The sequence below is a fragment of the Narcine bancroftii genome, chromosome 3 (genome assembly GCF_036971445.1).
Source record: "Narcine bancroftii isolate sNarBan1 chromosome 3, sNarBan1.hap1, whole genome shotgun sequence".
NCBI lineage: Eukaryota > Metazoa > Chordata > Chondrichthyes > Torpediniformes > Narcinidae > Narcine > Narcine bancroftii.
Window position 1 is genome coordinate 358,826,790 of NC_091471.1, and position 20,143 is coordinate 358,846,932.

General features: G+C 40.4%; 1 long non-coding RNA gene across 1 annotated transcript in view; it reads left to right on the forward strand.

Annotated features, from left to right (window-relative positions):
- Nucleotides 1-727: 727 nt before the first annotated feature.
- Nucleotides 728-20,143, forward strand: part of LOC138756631 (uncharacterized) — a 46,012-nt gene continuing 26,596 nt past the window's right edge. Inside the window, exons 1-2 of the long non-coding RNA XR_011353204.1 lie at nucleotides 728-812; nucleotides 1,690-1,857. This is a non-coding gene — a long non-coding RNA (uncharacterized lncRNA). The remainder of the gene's footprint in view (nucleotides 813-1,689; nucleotides 1,858-20,143) is intronic.

Genomic DNA, 20,143 nt, shown 5'->3' on the forward strand with positions numbered 1-20,143 from the left:
TCGAGAGCTACTCTTTGCCGACACAAGGTACAAAGGTCAGTGTGTACAGAGCCATTGTACTGACCACCCTCCTGTAAGGCTCCAAATTGTGGGTCACCTACTGTCATCGCCTACAACTCCTTGAGCGCTTCCACCAGCACTGCCTCTGCACCACCCTCAACATCTACTGGAGTGATTTTGTCACCAACATTGAAGTCCTCAAACAGGCAGAACTTACCAGCATCGAGACCATACTGTTGAAGATGCAGCTACATTGGGCAGAGGATGGAGGATCATCACCTGCCCAAGATTGTGCCGTATGGCAAACTCTCCACTGGCCACCGTGACAGAGGGGCTCTGAAAAAGAGGTACCAGGACTAAAGAAATCCTTTGGTACCTGTCACAAATTCCATCGCCAGGGTGTCTGCTCTGGCCTCCAATTGCATGGCCTGGCAGCATACCATTCACCAGTCTGTCTCCTCCTTCGAGAACACATGAAGGGCTAGCCTTGACAACAAAAGGAGATGGAGGAAGAACAGTGACACAATAGCATCAAACCCAGAACAGAATTTCCCTTACAGCCATGTGATAGTACAGATTCTATCACCAATGTGTATATGTACATATGTACAGATGATAGTGTAGGATGACTGTGATTGGCTGAGAGTGTAGCCACACCTACTGGCAGGTCTTAAAGGATTGCTCACAGCTGCTGCAGCCGGGCATGTCGATTCCACATTGGCTTCATCAACCACCAGTGAGCCTGCAGCTGACATGGACAGCCCCCTTCCTAAATCGTTGTTCACAAAGCCAAGGCATGGACTGGTCAGCAAGTTAGTAAAAAGGGAAATGGGATGTTGGTTTTAATTGCAAGGGTGGTAGAGTACAAAGATAAAAATGTTTTGGCATAATTGTACAGAATTTTCATGAGGCCACATCATGAAGTTCTGCAAAGAGGTTGCTCTTTTTAAGGAAGGATATTCTTACATTCAAAACAATACATTGAGTATTTAGTCAATTGAATCTGTGAATGAAGGAGTTAGCTAATAAAAAAGATCGAACAAGTTGAGCTTGAGCTCTCCAGAGATTCAAAAGTTGAAAGCTGATTGAACTAAGTAGGATTCTGAAGGGGATTCATGTTTAGAGGCAGGATCCTCTGGTCGTGGGATCTATAACCAGGATATGTCCTCACAGTAACACAAAGATCAAGTGGCATTTCTCTTTTCAAAGGGTTGTCCAGAGAGTTGAATTCTGCATACTCAGGTTGGGATACATGCACTAGATAATTAGAATGAGTTTATTTTCATATATTTTGCATAATGTACATATACATCAAAATTCTTAGTTGTTTCAGCTTAAAAACAAAACTAGTTTCAATTGAATTAAAATTACAAATACAAAAGATAGATAATAAATGTCACAATTATCCTAATGCAAAATGGAACAACTGTCTGTACTATAGAAAGGTGGATGGAACATAGAGAGACAGACAGACAGACTTCATTATCACAGAAAAGTGAAGTCAAGGTTGAGATCACATCAGGCATGATCATATTGAATGGGGTTGTATGGCCTTCTCCTGCTCCAGTTTCACTTGGTCTTGCGTATGTTCTCCGTTGATGAGATTAATGATATTACAAAAGGTAATTCATACTTATTTTTGGAAGAATATGATGTCTGTATGCTGAAGGTCAAATCCTACTTCCTCAGACAGCAGTCCAGTTTCAAGATGGCTTAAACGTTGCTGGCAGCTGAGTTCTACTGAGTTCTCCCAGTACAGGCTAAGGCATAAAGGCACCCTGGCAAAGAATCAGAAGGTCATGGAGAAACATGAACCATGTCCTGATAAACCTTATCAGCTACTTAATGTCACGCGAGGTAAGGATAGATAGGCTTTATCATTTCATAAATGCTAACGAGCATGAAATATTAAAGGCTATGATCTGAAGCTGAGAAGATTCTTCTTAATTACTAACTGTATTTCCATCTGGTCTGGTGTCATGTTCCTATTAGATTACACCGAGATAGGTCACTGCTTTAGCTTGATGCCAGTTGATGCCCATGCTATTTTCAGATCAACTGCAGAGTACCTTAACTCTTGGTATTTGAGTCATTTGAACTCATTGAAAAGTCAGTGCAGATTTGGGGTTGTATTAAGAGACAGGATATCTATTAAATAAAATATGTAATGGAGTCGTGGATCTCCAGTGACTGAATCAATGTTAGATAAGTGGATGTGCTGTGTGCAGTATTATGGGAAGTAATGTACTGCTAGTTGAATTGTTATAATGGAGGAGGAACATTTAGTGTGAGAATAATGGCGAGGTAATTCGCTTCACTATTGTAGTAGAGAAAATATCACTTTTTTGTCATATATTTAGATATTCTGTTTAAGTTGGAAATTCTTAAGTTGTCATAAATCATCTGATCCTCCACAGGACATACTGTTGAAATCTTCCCCAATGGAAAATAAAAGTAGAGGCGGACTTCAATTTCCTGCTGTAATTATACACAGCAGAAATTATTATATCTGATTAATCTGAGATTTTAACAGTGCACTCAATCATAATTACAGAAACAACCGTCCATGTCTATCAAAGTTATAAAAATGATCGCTATTTTAATTTTGGAGATTCTTATCTACTTTTAGCTTTTGTCTACTCCCCAGGTGTGTGCATTAATTTTTAAAAGTTTATGTCCTGCACTATCATCCTGACTGACTTCTTATAAACCCGGCATCATTTTGAAAATGGCAAGTCATGAAAGCAAGAAAAAGCAAAATACATCACAATTTAAAGGTGAAAAACAAGAAGTCTGCAGATTCGGGAAGACTAGAGTAACGGACAAAGTTCTCGAGGAACCCAATGGGTCAGGCAGCGTCCACAGAGAGCAGGAGACAGTCGGTGTTTTGGGCTCTCGCACTCTGCCTGTTAAGCCTCGTTTTATTTTTGACCTTTTGTTTGGGAAGGTTTTGCTCATTATTCAGTATGTCCCTTCTAAGCTAATCAGTTATCATCGTCTGCTTTTGTTTGAATATGATAATTTTGCCGATCAGACTTGACACTGGATTTGCATTTGGGACTCTTTACTATGGGTGATTGCTTAGATTTATCAAAACATTTTAAGAGGAGGTTAACATATGTTCCATTTTCAACAATTCTGAAATAATCTTGGAAATGTAAAGTCTTTCTTGAAATAACTAATGTGTAAGCCCGATGATGGTCTCATGGACAGTGCATTCAAACATGCTTCTGAGACCTACTCTGGACACACAACACCTCCTTATTACTCAGGAAGGCATAGCAACACCTACCTTTCTAAGGACATTGAGGAGGGCAAGGCTACTGACAACTTTTTGCAGGAGCACCATTCAGAGGCTCTTGTCTGACTGCATCTTTGTTGCAAAGCATCAGACTAGAAGTCAATACAGAGGATAATCAAAACAGCTGAGATGATCACTGGTGTCTGCCTTTCCTCTATTGACAATGTTTAATGGGGACCATTGCTTAAATAGGGCTTAAAGAATTATGTATAGGCCCTTTCACACTGGCAACCCACTAAATAGGTGAATTAATGGCCTGTGTTGCAGTACTGGCTGAGCTGTTCACACTGGATCATGAATTCCCTGGTTCATGTGGATATTGTGGCGCTAAGGAGGGGCCTAATCTCCAGTGGTGACGTCCTCTGTGATGTATTACATACTCGCAGAACAGTGAAATTGTAGTGGGAATAAAGCATCTATGTGCACAATGTATAAAGGACCGTAGGAAAAAATGTGCACAATTTAATAAGACATATGCGCTTAACGTATAAAAGACGGTGGGAAAAGACATGCCCAATTTAATAAGAAATATGTGGGCAATGAATAAAAGACCATGGGAAAATCTACTGCAGTGGGCCTCAGATTGTTCAAACGTAGGACAAACCCACAGACCAGCTTGTCATGATTCCAATAGAGTATAAAAATTATTTACATAGCATTTACATTGTATTAGGTACTATAACTAATCTTGAGATGATTTAAAACACAGTTAATGCTAACAGCTCCACCAGCCATTTGCTGATAGCCTCACTGGCTGCCCTGTAACAGCTCCACCAGCCGTCCTGTGAAATAGAACTGCAACGATATTAAAACTACCAGCTGACGCAAGCACTAACATCATTAATGATATCGGGTTGGCCGTTCACAATGCAGCTGAGACAACCCTGAGTCAACTCAGCAAGGCTCTGATACAATCCCCTACCAAGTATCAGAGCTTGGCTGATTTTCCCACCCCCCCACCCCCCCCCCCCCACCATCCGCCTGCCCAGCTGGGAGCATTCACACTGCCAGATGACTCACTAAATTGCCTGGTTCAACTCACATTATTTGGCTTATATAGAGGACCTTTTCCATCCAGCACATAGTTATCATCATGAAGGTGGCACAGGAGCATCAAAATCAGGGCTTCCAAGCTGGGTAATAGGTTCTTCCTGCAGGCTGAGATTAAACACTATCCTCTAACCAATCATCCCAAAATATTTACATATATTTATTTAAAATTATATCTCTATATCTATATGTAATTATTATGTGCTATGCCTGTGCACTGTGATCGGAGAAATGTTGTTTCATTGGGTTGCATATGGTCCAATTTGCCTACTGCAGCAACAGATTTACGGCAGATACCGTATCTCACTGGCTCTACACAAAGCCCTGGGACACCTGGACAGCAAAGACACACAACATCATGATGGTCTTTATTGACTACAGTTCGGCAGTCAACATCATCATTTCTTCAAAACTGATCAACAAACTCCAAGTCCTAGTCTTCAGAAGCACACTGTGCAACTGGACCATGGACTTCCTCACCTTCAGACCACAATCAGTGTAGACTGGTAAGAACATCTCCTCCATAATCCATCAGAATAGGAGGACAACAGTCCCATCTCATGATGTTTTTACCTTACAGTACTTAGTCCTCTTCTCAACTCATTTTACACCCATGACTGTGTGGCTCAGTATGTCAATAACATCATCCACAAATTTGATGTCAATATCACGGTATCAAAGAGGGGGCAATGAGTCAACATTCAGGATGAAAAGTAAAATCCTGGCTGAATGGTCTTAGTCGCATTCAATGTCTCCAAAATCAAGGAGTTGATGGTGGACTTTAGGAAGGGAAAACCAGAAGTGTATGATCCAGTGATCATCGGAGACCAGAGATGGAGAGGGTGAGCAAATTTAAATTCCTGGGAGTCACAATCTTGGAGCACCTTTCCTAGACCCAACACACTAATGTAATTGTGAAGAAAGCACATCAGAGCCTCTACTTCTTAAGGAGCTTGCACAAGTTTTGTATGACATTGAAAACTTTGGTAAACTCTTACAGAAGTGTAGTGGGAAGTATGCATCAGGGTCTGGTATGGGGGCACCAATATATCTGAATGGAAAGCCCTGGAAAAGGTAGTGGACATGGACCAGGACATCACAGGCAAAACTCTTCCCCCCCCACCCACCCCAATCAATAAAATCTATATGGAACACTGCTGTTAGAGAGCAGCAGCAATCATTAAGAATCCACATGACTCAGGACATGCTCTGCTCTTGCTGCTACCATCAGGAAAGAGATACAGGTGCCACAAGACTTGACCCACCTAAAACAGATGCTCCCCCTCCACCATCAGACTCCTAAACAACAGACTCAATCGGAGACTCATTTAAGGACTCTTACTGTTATTTGCACTATTTCTGAATATTTCTTTATTGCACGATAAATTTGTTCACATATCTTCATTGTTTAAATTTCTCTCTTTTATTATACCTATATAATCTCTGGGAAGAATGTGATGTTACGTATGATGTACTCTGACAATAAATCTGAAGTTTGAACTGTGAACTTTGATATTTAGATACTGTTAAACGAACTTGAGAGAGGCTGACATATTAGTGTGGCAATGAATTTGTAATTTGTGCTCTTTTAATGAGAAGCCAAGTCATTTACCTCAAACAGTACATCAAATGAAGAACCAATTAGCTGGTGATTTGGTTTGTATGCTCTCAAGTGGTTTTCCCTGTTGTTTGAGGACACAGTAACAGCATTTACACTTCAAGGAAATTAACAAGTATTCTCCAAGTATTCCGAGAACGGAAAAATAAGTCATGCTGTTTGAGCGCAAATCTTTTAGATTATGAAAAGATTACGTTGATTAAATGTGGAAAGGACAAGAGATGACGTTGAAACAGTGCCATGGGGATAATCAAGCGGCAATTTTTGGAACATTGTTTTTGCTCAAAGAGCACATTGGATGTAAAATTCCCATTTTCATCACCAAAATAGCAGCTGAGATTCATAGTTTGGAAGCATTTATGAGGAGGCTAAGCTCAAAAGGATTGAAAGGTTAAAATGGCATGATTAGATGGAGAATGGTGGCAAAAGACATGTTTGATGTATAAAAAGCCTCTTTTTCTGATTTGAAGTCAAAGCAAGATAAAACAGCGGAGTCCATTCTTCAGTCTGGCACACTTAATGAGTTGCTATTTGTTCAAGAAAGGTAATTATAACAAACCAAAATCAATTGGTTAGGCAAAACAATGAGTTCAGTACATTTTTAATTAAGCTTCCACTCTCTCAAAATTCCTTTAATTTTGCCTCCTTAATATCTCAAAATAAACTTGTCCAGTACACTTGCATTTTGATAGTATCATGATCTTTCATGTCCTCCAGTACTTATCCTTCTGTATTCTCCAGGGATCAGTGAGGGAACAGACAAATTCTGTGGTGTTCATGTTGCTCTTTCCTCATCTGTCCATCATTTGAGTGAGCTGGGACTATTATAGTGAATTCACAACTGGATAAATACATGGTTAGGAGAGGAATAGAGTAATTAGATAAAGGGGCAACCTTTTTCTTTCCATTCACGTACCACTTTAAGTATTCCCTATGCCCTAGGTGCTCTGTGATTAGTAAGGGATTGCTTAAGGTGGTATGTGAGTGGAAAGAAAAAGGTTTGAAAACCACTGTTTTAATCGTACTTAAATGACTCATTATGTGCATGGTTTCATAACTCCGAAGGAAATGGGCCAATGACAATTTTTCTCAAGCACAATATTTCAGTAACAATTGGGTCTAGAGCAGTGATTCTCATCGTTCCCTTTCCGCCCACATCCCACCTTAAGCAATCCCTTAATAATCACAGAGCACCGATGCCATAGTGGCAAGAAAAATGGTTGAAAACCACTGGGTTAGATGAAGATGTTTATGCGTTGTGCTGAAGGATAAATTTGACTGGGCCGTTTCTGTGCTCCATCTATTGTGCAGCCAAAATAAAAGCTGAACAGGGGTAGAAAAATTATTGAATTATGAAAATAAGTTAACAAAGGGAAGCAGGGATATCACATCTTTACAATCATGAAAAAAAAGAGAGCTTGAAGGTGCGTAAGGTTATATTCTTACATTTATGGGTGGGGGAGGGAAAAGGGGAATTTTTTACTTTTGTGTTTGTAAACTTTTAATATATATTTGAAATGTATAAAAAAGCTGAATGAATATATTTATGGGAAAAATAAAGTATTTAAAAAAAAACAACAAAGGGAAGCAGGAGGACACAACAGGTCGGGAAGCATCCAAGGATAGCAATGGCCAGTCAGCATTTTGGGTCAAATTCATCAAAATGAAATTTGGTTGATGTAAGCAAGGAATAGACTTGGGCTTTTACAAGGACAACGTAAATATTTGTTTTAAGTTTTGAAATAATGGTTTGGATGGAGTGAAGGCCTTTTCCATTTTTATTATTTTCAAAGTATTTGTTTCATAGACATCTATCTGGATGCTCAGTTATAAGGCTCTTCCTACAGTAGCATTGATTTCACGTATTGAATATTAGGGAAAGGAACGAGCTTCTCTGTATATCTGGAGCCGGATGTAAACAAATTGGTTCTTGGATATCCTGTGTTATAGCAATTACTATTTTGTCTACAATACCCGCAGAAGTCATGAAAGCTGGTAAATGAGCACAAGATTTACTACTTTCATTCATTGCTTCTCAAAATGCAAGATAATAAATCAAATTTTAAATTTAGATCACGAGGCCGTGCCGCTGAAATAACCCAATTAATCTACAATCCTTGTATGTTTCGAAGGGTGGGAGGAAACCAGAGCACCCTAAGGAAACCCACACACTGGCAGAGAGAATGTACAGTCAGCGCCCGATTTGAACCTGGGTCACTGGCGCTGCAATAGCTTTGCGTTAACGGCTACACGACCCTGTTGAATAAGGTAATTATTGCAACCTTCAGTTTTGTTGACTATAAAAATAACAAAATAACTGGATGACAGAGGGAAGCACAGATGAAAGCAATATGTACTATATTTTTTATTGCGTATTGCAAGTTCCTTTATTTGCCTTCCAAAATACTTTTGAACTGATGGAGCTGCTTGAAGTGTAATCTGTTGTAATATCGGACGTGCAACGGCCAATTTGCATGCAGCAATATAATGAAGGCATTCGTTAAATTTTGCTCAGTTGCTGAAGAATAAGAATTTTCCAGGAGTAGCTTAGCCATTCTTCTTCAAAAAGATCCCATAATATTCTTATCTTCCATCTGGGAGGATAAAAGAGGCCGACATTTGCAGTTACATCATTGGGTTGTGGACTGATACTGGAATAAACAAAGTCTGGATTGCAGATTTATTTCCCGAGGAGACCATTCAGGTTTTCAGACACAATCCCTTAGTTCGGTATTAATTTAAAAAAAAAGAATGTGGTTACAAAAGTGGCACCTTCACCACAGCAGGACTTCCATTGCACTGCGTTGAAATCGAGGAATGTTTTATCTCTGCTCCACTCTCTAGAGTGGCAGTTGAACCATGTACCTTATGATTCAGAAACAAGAGTGTCGCCAAGTCAGCTGCAACAGGCTCTTGAATGAAATGCCTTTTATTTAGAATTTCAACATTTATATTTGTCATTAAGGTTTGATTATTTGCATTGATTAAATGGCTCCTGACATTTGCATTCTGTTAAAACAATGTAATACCAATTTATGGGTCAATGAGGTTGATTCTGTAATTAGCTGTGACTACAAGGATCCAATGAAGGCATGCTTGAATAATCTATAGCTTAAAAATAGTTTGAGTCAACTACTTCAGCCCAATTCTGTTTCACATTCAGTTCCAAGTACTTACTGTCTCAGATACTGTCACATTCAAAGTGTCAAAGTATGAGTGTGATCAGGGTTACATTTGAAGTTCTGAGTCAAGTCATGATAATCTACTTTCTCTTCCTAATTCCTGGCTCAGATTTTCAAAGGAAAATCATATTTTGGGTTGTTTTCGAGATGCAATGCATGGTTTTTTTTTGTGGACAAATAGAAACAGGTGAAACCAAATTGCTAATTGCAAAAAAAATTGGAAAACAACAGCTGTTCATGAGTTCTAATATATATCCAGTCTAATTGGCAGAGGATCTACATGGTGAAATGTTACACCTTGATACTCTGAACTTAAGTTGGACATTGAAGGTCATTTCACAAAGACGTGTGAGATTGGCAGACGTGAGGGGAGGGAGGATCTGCCCATTTCCCACAGTAATCTCCAATTAATGACTACAATTGTCCTCTGAGGGAGACAAAGAGCCAAGCACCATGGGAACAGGTCCATTTGGCGCACTCTGACCAAAGTGCTCCACCCATACTAGTTCCACGTGCCTTCATTTGGTCCATATCCCGAACTCATCCTATTCATCTAATTTTTTTTTCTTGAACATTACAATCGTGCACGCCTCAGACTGCTCCTTGGCAGCCGATTCCAAACACTCTCCACCCTCTTGCGTTTCTTTTTAAAAGTTACTCATTATTTGGAAGAGCCAGTCCAGTGCCACCCACATGATCTAGGAGAACCAATTGCATGGCAGCCTCATTGTGGGAGGTTCTAACCTTGATTGACATGGGGAAATGACTTTCTGACTTGCCGGGTCAGATGACCCTCCAGGAGTAAGAACGTGGAAATTCTTTTGTTGGAAGCAGCTTCCTGTCTGACCTGTTGGATAATCCCCCAGATATTGCCCCTCAAATTCTTGTTAAACATCTCACCCCTCACCTGCAACCGTATCTGTTTCACCTTGTATTCACCTTGTGTTCTTAAGACAAAACATGGATGAAGGAAAAGGTTCTTTCATTTAAAGTTGTTGTAAACAGCACCATGAGACATACCATGAGGCTGCAACCTCAATTATAGATCTAACATACAGTGCGTCAGCCCCCTGCTGGCAGCCAAGTCTAATCAAACAGGAAGGGATTGCTTGTTGCATTGCAACCATGATCTTTATCATTACATCTCCCTCTCTTAAAACAAAAGTAGATTACTTTTAACTAACATGTTTTCTTTGTATAACTTTGCAGTTTTAATTTTAACCCCAAGAACTTAAATTTTCATTATTATCAACATTGTTAACATTTTTTAAACTTTTTTTGTGAGTTCATATTTACATACACTAAAACTTGAAGAGCGAATAAGATAGCACTACATTCTATAACAGGAGTCTTTAAATTTGCTCAATGAGTCTCTTGGAAGGATTCAAGTGTCTTGATGATCTCCTAATTAATTGTCCTTGAATCTGAGTTGTTGCCTCAGATTAAGTCTTCTCAAATGTGCATTCAGGTTGTTCAACAGTATCTGTCTTTTCATCCACTGTGGCTGGTTCCATTTGAAGATCTTGACGATATCTTCACAGAACAGCACCTTCTGAATGGTGTATGATCTTGGTTGGACCACTAAAGACAGTTCCCTTCTGAGTCCATAAGTTTATTTTGTCTTCTAGCCTTATTTGGTCACTGGTGTAGAATTCTGGTAGACTTTTTGTTCCTCTGTCAAAATTATACTTTTGCTTTTCTTTCTGTTGTTCTTTGAATTTCCTCACCTTCTCCCGCTCTTTTGTTTTTAAGAGGTTCTCCTGAATGGGTAGGTTTGATCTTAGCTTATGTCCCATAAGGAGTTGTGCTGGTGACATATCACACTCGAGCGGCATTGTGCGATATACTAGCATCCTCTGGTAAAAGTATTTTGCTTTGTTCATTAGTCTTTTCACTGTCCTGATTTTTCCACTAGACCATTGGACTGTGGAAAATAAGAACTTGACGAGATGTGTACAAATGAGTCTTTGGCAAACTGTTGGAACTTTACATTGCAAAAGTAGGGTCCATTTTCTGTGAAGATCTTGTTTGCCATGCCATGTCTGGAGGATATGGCTCTCATACCTGTTATTACAGCATTGGCAGTGATGATATTCAGTTTACACACCTCTGGATACAGGGAGTAATAGTCTGTGACTACAAGGTAGTCCTTCCCTTGATGTTCAAATAGACCACCGCCTACCTTTTGGTAAGGTCTATATGGTGCTGGATGTAGCTTTAGTGGTTCTGTCGGATGGCTTGCTTAATACTTCTGGCCTTTTGTACAGTTTGACACTATTTGTTATATCATTGTTGATTCTTGGCCAGTACATCACCTCTTGTGGTCTTTTCGATTCTGAGATGTTCTCCATGGATCCTTTTCAGCATCTCTTTTCTCAGACTCTGGGATAAGGATTTTGCTTCCTCTGTAGATGACGTCTTCAACCACTGATAGTTCTGCCCTGCAGTTCCAGTACTCTGCAACGCCAGGTGAGCAGCCCTGTTTCATGTTGGGCCATCCATCCAAGATGTTTTTTCTCAGTTGTCTCAGTGCGTCATCTTTATTTGTCTCTGACTTTATGAGCTCCATTTCTGCATTGGATATAGGCAGTACACTTGTGATCATGTCCAGGAACGCATTCATATTTTCATCCATTTTGGTGTTTGCGTGCTCTCTCACATCAACAGCTCTAAACAACGTGTCTGCTGTGTTCATTAGCTGACCTGGAGTGTACGCTACATTCAGTGTATAGCGTTTCAGCCTAATCATCGTTCTTTGTTTTCTAAGTGGACATTCACTTAATGGCTTTTGGAACAATGTAATCAAGGGCTTATGGTCAGTCTCCACACTGATTGCTTGTCCTGACACTAACTGATGAGATCTTTCCCAGGCGTATGTGACGCTGAGCAGCTCCTTTTCAATTTGAGCATATCGTGTCTCCGCATCTGTCATTGAGCAGAGGGTTGCCTGCCATCATATTTTTGCAGAAGAACTGCACTGAGCCCACTATGTGATGCGCCTGATGATATCTTGATGGGTCTCGCTGGGTCGTAAAACCTCAGAACTGGTTCCTCTGTGAGCAGATTCTTTAGTTCGGTCGATGACTTTTCGTGCCCATGATTCAATGTTCCTTTCTGTTCGTCTTTTCAATGGAGCATCTTTTCTGAGAGGTTGGACATGAATTTACCCATATAGTTGACCATTCCATTAAACCTCTGTACGTCCTTTTTGCATTGTGGCCTTGGCATGTTCCCAATAGTGGACACCTTCCTGGAATCTGGTCTGATGGCCTCATTGCCAATAATATCTCCTACAAATGTTAGTTCTGTCACCCTGAGCTGCCATTTCTCTCTATTCAGCTTCAGGTTTGCTTTCCTTGTTGCTTCAAGCACTTTCCTTAGTCTCTCATCATGCTCCATTCTCGTGGTTCCTGATACTATGATGTCATCCATTAAGGTATCAACTCTGTCCAGGTGCTCATAGACCATATGGATAGTTTTGTGATACACTTCAAGAGCTGAGGCAATATTTCCCTTAGACTATTACCTGGAATACCACACACAAGTCTGTCTTTTATCAGCGAGTTGGTCAGTCCACCAAATTCACACATTTTGCTTCTGTTTCTCAATTTAGTCACATACTGATCAATACTTTCTTCCATTTTCTGTATACATGTGAAAAATCTGTGCCTCTCAAATGTCACATTATGTTTAGGTATGCAGTTTGCCTCAAACTGTTCCATTATTTTTTCCTGTTTCATTTTGTCTCCTTCAGCAGCAAATGTGAAGTCATTATGCACCTTCCAGGGCTTCATCACCCATGACATGTAAGAAAACTGAAGCTTTCAATTTATAATTTTTCTCGTCAGCTCCGATTACCACGAAATGCAATCCAAAATGCAGTTTAAATCTGTTCCAATTTTCAGCCAGTAAGCTGAAGTTTCGCTGGTGGGTTGTTATCCTTGCATTTTTCACTGTGTTAGCTTCTCTTCACTGATCAGTTGCTGACTTTAGATTTTCCCTTTTCAAGCATTTTCTTCCAATTTCCTTGATCCCACATTTGACAATCATGTTTCCTCTTGTGTGAGTTCTTAAGGCAACATGTGGATGAAGGAAAAAGGAACTTTACTTTAAAGTTGTTGTGAACAGCACCATGAGGCAGGCCGTGAGGCTGCAAGTCTCCATTACAGATGATGTACTGTGCGTCAGCCCCCTGCTAGCAGCCAAGTCTAATCAAATACTAAGGCATTGCTAGCTGCATTGCAACCATGATCTCCATCATTAGAATATTTGTTGGTTGTTGATTCACCTACTCTATGCAAACGACTCTCTACATTCACCTCATGATTTTGTACACCTCTATGTGATCACCCCTCATCCTCCCGCGTTACAAGCAATAAGGCTCAACCACTCCTTGGCTGCACAACTAAAAGCATCACTTCTTTAAAACATCTTTTTTAATCCTGACATATTGTGATAATTTAACTTGCTCTATTGCAGTTGGTGAAACATGTGCCTGCCTGCCTGCAGTAATAAGAAATTTGGTGCATTTATACATCATAATGCTATGCATTTGACAATAAACTCTCACACTCTTACTGAACCTCCAATTAAAGGTTTACTTTACTTGCATTGACTGTTTGATGCTGTTGCCAGCAAAGTGTTTGTTACTCGTGGTGGGCCACAACTGGAGAGTGATTTGCTCTCTGAAGCTGCTATGTTTCATCCAGCATAATGTTGGAAAATAACTTGTTTATTTTTATCCATAATCTTCTCAAGAATATAAAGATAAAGCATATGACAACTATAAGCAAGTGTTATTTAGCACTTGCAGTTGATCTTGTACAAGAGCTCTATTAGTGGATCATTTAGCACGGTGACGTTGTTGTGCATAACATAATGACTCAACACTTATTGAGATACCTCAGGTACACAATAGTTCAAGGTCCATATTTCTATATAAGGTCTTCAATGTGTCTATCCATCAATCAAATACAAATTAATTTCCATCCTGTTCTGGCAATGACCTTGTTAATATTCTAATTGCTTCCACCATGCTTATCGGGGTAGATTAAGATAAGTTCCACTTGAATTCCAGAGATTGGATTGACTACCTCTGACTCTAAACAAACAAACATGAAGTTTCTATCAACCAGTCTAACTTCCTGTGCCAGGTGCCAATAAGAATGGGGAATGCCATTATTTCCCTCTTGGAAAGTTTAGTGGACACTCGACCAACATTGTTGCTGAAACACTCACAAATATGTGAATCTTACTTTGCAAAGTACCCGAACCAGTTCTCATTCGGGGCCAGCAGTGGAGAGAGAGCGACGAGAACTTCAAATTCCTGGATGTCAACATCTCTGAGGATCTGTCTTGGAGCCTACATGTCCATGTAATCATGAACAAGGCTTGCTTGTGGCTATACTCTGTGAGGAGTTGGAGGAGATTCGCTATATCACTGAAGATACTCAATCTTCTACAAACTTTGTGTGGCGAGTATTCTGGCTGGTTGCATCACTGTCTTGTATGGAGGTGCCAATGCTCAGGACAAGAAAAGACTACAGAGGGTTGTTAACTCACCCTGTGACATCATGGGCACGTCTTCACTCTATAGAGGACATCTACAAGAAGCAGTGTCTTAGGAAAGACACCCCACCATCCGGACCATGCCCTCTTCACTCTGCGTCCATTGGGGAAAAGGTACAGGAGCTTGAAGACGAGCGCTCAGCAGCACCAGGACAGATTATTTTCCTCTGCCATCAAAATTCTTGAATGAACAATGAACTTGCCTTTTCTTTACTTTGTAAGGTGGTTTATCGAAATTTTAGCATTGCGACGCTGACGCAAAGCAACAAATTTCGGGGACTTGTTCGTGACAATAAACTCTGATTTTGATTTGTTCTCAGAGTCCTGACTAACAAATTTCTCTCAGTCTGATCATTAATATGTTGCTGTTTGTGGGAGCTTGCTGTTCGCAAATTGGTTTCTACATTTCCTACACTGAAACAGTGACCACATTTCAGAAGTAATTAATTTGTTTTGATATATTCATGTAAATGCAATTATTTCTTGTAGTGAACTGTAGGCTAGTAGAAAATGTCAAGCAGTCAGAATGGAATGCCCAGACACTTAACCCAATCATACTGCTGTCCCACCACATGGTTGTGTCATTGCATTCTTCCTCTGAATCATTAACTTGGCTGAATAGAAAATTTCTAAGCAGGAATAGGGTGGCATGGTTCGTGTAGTGGTTAGCACATTAGTGTAGTGGTTAGCCACCGGGACAGGGGTTTGAATTCTGTGCTCTCTGTAAGGAGTTTGTCTGTTCTCTCCGGGCGCTCCGGTTTCCTCCCACCATTCAAAATGTACCAGGGGTTGTAGGTCATTTGGGTGTAATTGGGTGGCCTAGACTAGTGGGCCGAAAGGGCCTGTCACTGTGCTGCCGATCTAATTTTATTACAAAAGTTTAAAAACAATGTTTCAAGACCTGAACTCCTCTCTGAACATTAGTACTGATTATTGGTATTTTGAGGGGAAGGAAGGGGAAGATATCCTTTCTCCCCTCCCCTCCCCCCCTTTTAAAAGGACCATGACATTATAGCCATCCTTCTCCTTGCATTCTGTGATTATACATTGAGCAGAATGCTGAGAAACTGTAGCTCTCCAGCCCCTGGATCAAGCCATCAGAAATGGGAAGGGTGTTGTGTGGCCTTTCTGGGTGGGGAAACAATGAAGGAATTTTCCAGACAAGGCACCCACTTATGATCAGTGTCTGTTCTACTTCAGGCTTCTATTCTGGCATCTTATTCTGGAAACAAAACTTTGTACAGGCAGTAATTATTGCAGAATGGTGAACTGAGGCATTCATGTGCATGGAAGCCATTCTTTCCTTTGGAATTTTAAAGTTTCTATTTAAACTTCAAGCCCCAAGTTTATATCCATACTTTCTTATCACTGGATGCATTATTTAAATACCCATTACCAATGACGCCAGAATCACAAAAAGGAGTAAAAAATAAACTTTTAATAATACACTTTGAACAACAAAAAGACGCTAAGAGGCTGTTTCATTATGAATCTAAGGATTTGCCCTCAGAGCTGAGGCAAGGAGAAATTTCTTTGCTCAGAAGATTGTAAATCCTTAACAGTTTTTACTCCAGAGGGCTTAACATCAGTTTTAAACGTATAAACGTTAAATGTATGTCCTCTCATTGAATATCTTTTTTTAATTTTGAAGGATCATTTGTGCTTAACTATTTATAGTCAGGTAACATTTTATGACAAGACATCTCTTCAAGCTTTGTGTATCTGGGTATCATAGAACTGAGTTTCTCATAGACCATTCTCATTGCATTCCTTGCAAAGAGTTTTTTGTGATTAAACATGGGCATAGGGCTGAAAATACATTTCTGTTCTTTGATAAATAGTCCTATTTATGTTTCTTGTGCACAATTTCAGATTTAGCACCAGTCAGAATTGTTGGAACAGGGTGAATGATGGTGCCATGTTCCTTGATAGCTCAGCACTGAAATATTTAGAAATGCATGAAATGTAACATTTTTTATTCCCAAGCAGGTTGTTCACAAAGTCTTCTATTTTGCATGCTTTGCCATTGTGGAGATCATAAAATGCTATCAGGCTGGAATATATGGACATATATAGCATCCTATAGATGCTACATGACCTGCTGAGTCTCTCCAGCTTTTTCTGACATTGCTCATAACAGTTTCTCAATTGCTGGATATTTTCACCAGCTGATCAATATCCATTTTTCCATTTGTTCCTTTGTCAATCGAGTGTAGTCATCTTCTGGTTCCGCACTCCTATCAGATATAAAATTCCATTTAAAGTGAAATTTCCTTCCTCATCTTATCCTGGATCTTCTTGTACTGCCCACGACATTCTCAAATATCCCCCTCACTGTAATGGATAAACTAATGACTCAAGTCTCCCGATGACATCTACCCATGCTGTAAATCCAATGAATTGTTCCATCTGATATGATAACAGGGGTTTCACGTATCCCTTCACTTTTTCCTTGAGAGTTTTAATATGTGTGCACCATTTGTATCACAGTACCAAGAGCTGCAGATGTATTAATTATTAACACTCTCAATACACATGACTGACCAACCTCCACACAGAGGAGTTCAAAATCACATGCTCACAAAATTTGCAGTCTGTGTTGCCACCTGAGCTTTGTCCTCCTGTTTTACCTGCTCAGAGGAAAGTGTGGTTTGGGAGGAAAGGGACAGGGTGATGGTGAGTGAGTGATTCAACATCTCTGAGGTGGAGAGAGTGGGAGCTGGGAGTGACCTATCATGGACACATAACATCTCCTCATTTGTCAGGAAGGAGCAACAGTGACTACACTTCCTGAGAAGACTGAAGCAGTCACCATTATGCCATCCTTCTGCAGGAGCATTATTGAGAGTGTCCTGGCCGTCTGCATCAGTGTGGTACGCTTGCTGCAGAGAAATGGATCGGAGGTCAATCCACAGGATCATAAGAGCAGCCAAGAGGATCACTGGAGTCTCCCCTCCCCCACGTCAATGTGATCTACTGGGATCTTTCTCTTAAGAAGGCGCACAAAATCATTGAGGACCCCTTCCACCCTCCACACAGCATCGTTCACTTGGTTCCATCTGAAAAGAGATACAGGAGTACCAGAGCCATCAGCATCAGGCTGAGGAGCAGTTTCTTCCCATGGACAGTGAGAATACTGAACAGCCATAGGAACTGCTCTCACTAACCCACCAAGACGCTCATAATTGCGAAACAATATTTATTTATTTGTACAAATTTTAAATTTAGACATATAGCATGGTCGCAGGTCAAGTTAACAACCCTCTGATGTTTATTCTTTTCCTGAGAGTTAGCACCTCCATATCAGGCAGTGAGACAACCAGCCAGAATACTCTCCATGGTACACCTGTAGAAGTTTATGAGAGTCTTTGGTGAGTACCAAATCTTCTCAAGCACCTCACAAAATATAGCGGCTGGTGAGCCTTCTTTGTGGTTGTATCAACATGGAGGCTCCAGGCCAGATGCTTGGAATATTAACACTCAGGAATATGAAGTTCTTGACCTTCTCCACTACTGAGCCCTCGATGAGGACTGGGTCGTGTTCCCTTGACTTTCTCTTGAATCCACAATCAATTCTTTGGTTTTGCTGACATTGAGCACAAGATTGTTGTTGTTACACCATTCAAATGAGCTGATCTATCTCCCTCCATTGGAATTGTGCCTGGCCATCAGTCATGGGTGTATAACAAGTAGAGCAGTGGGCTAAGCATGCATCCTTGGGGTGAGCTTGTGTTGATGATCAGTGAGGAGGAGACATTGTTTCTAATTCATACTGACTGTAGTCTTCCAATGAGAAAATCAAGGATCTAGTTGCGGGGGGGAGGGGGGTGGGGGGGGGGGAGTGGTTACAGAGGTTTCGAGTTTGTAGCTCTTGACTAGTGCTGAGGGAATAATGGTATTGAAGGCTGAGCTGCAGTCGATGAAGAGCAGCCGTATGTTGGTGTTTTCGAGGTAATCCAGAGTTGAGAGCCAGCAAAATTGCATCTGCCGTGGAGTGATTGTTACAATAGGCGAATTGCAGTGGGTCCAGATCTTTACTTAGGTACATGTTAACCCTTAGATTCTTTTTCCTGCCATTGAGGCAGAATTACCAGTTATTGGTAGAGCAAAAAAAAATGTATACATGTAAACAAACTGTGCAATACAGAGGAAAATATCAATAAACTGCAGAAGTAAGAGTCCTTAAATGAGTCCCTGATTGAGTTTGTTGCGGAGGAGTCTGATAGTGGAGGGGGAGCAGCTGTTCCTGAACCTGCTGGTGTGAGTCTCGTATATTGTCATATACTGTACATTGTGTTACGTACAAAATTCTTCCTTGATGCTACTGAACTTTTAAGCACATTTTAAAATCGACATCTCTTTAATTGGTCTCTTTTGCCACAAAACTAGAGTGAAAGAAAGTCATCGTTGATCATGCGAGACAATTTAAGAATTAAGCGACAAGGTTAGCGCAACACTATTACAACGCCAGCCATCCAGATTCAAATCTGGCGCTGCCCGTATAGAGTTTGTACGTTCTCCCCATGATCTGTGTGAGTTTTCGCCAGGTGCTCCAGTTTCGTTCCATCCTCCAAAGATGTACGGGGTTGTGAGGTTAATTGGGTATAATTGGACAGCAATTCCTTCTAAACACTAAGAATCTAACCAAATCTGGCATAAACTTAATGACAAAATTCTCCATACTCTAACCATGAACCCTCCAGTTGTTAATTTTTAACCAAGTGAGGCCTTTTTCTGAAATAATGTTTGAATGGGATTGCATATCTGTTCGGCCTCAAATAATATTGCAAACAGTAATTTCACTCTTCTGCAATAGCTGCTTAGAAGACGTAATTGAGAATATTTTCCATGCTTTCTATATGTAGATTGCCGGTAAAAGCATTTTTCAGGGAACATCGAAGTGAATCAGGGTGACAATGTCAACGTGATTCATTTAGCACCAATCACTCTTCAGAGGCAGAGACCACAAGTTTAGCATTCTCTTTTGACTCCTGTATTCTTTTTCAGACTGACACAATAAAGCAGTAACGTGTGTAAATGCAGTTCTGAAGACATTACTCTTCAAATCCAGTGATAAAGTATTCGGGCTAATTAGCAGCATGTGATACTCTTTAAACAACAACATACATTGATGAATGGGCTTCTCTTAACTAAGCGAACAAAAACTGTTCAGATGTTTACAGATCTCAATTCACTTTTCATGGGTGGTACGGTTAGAATAGTGGTTAGTGCAAAGCTGTTACAGCGCCAGCGATCAGGACCGGGGTTCTCATCCCACGCTGTCTCCTTGTCACATTTCTCCATATTGTAGGTCATCATGCTTACCTCACAGAGCAGTCCCATCAATCCCAACCCATACTTAATTTATTGTAATATATTCTCTCCCACAGGCTCTGATCCTCTTATCACCAACTTACAAATGGG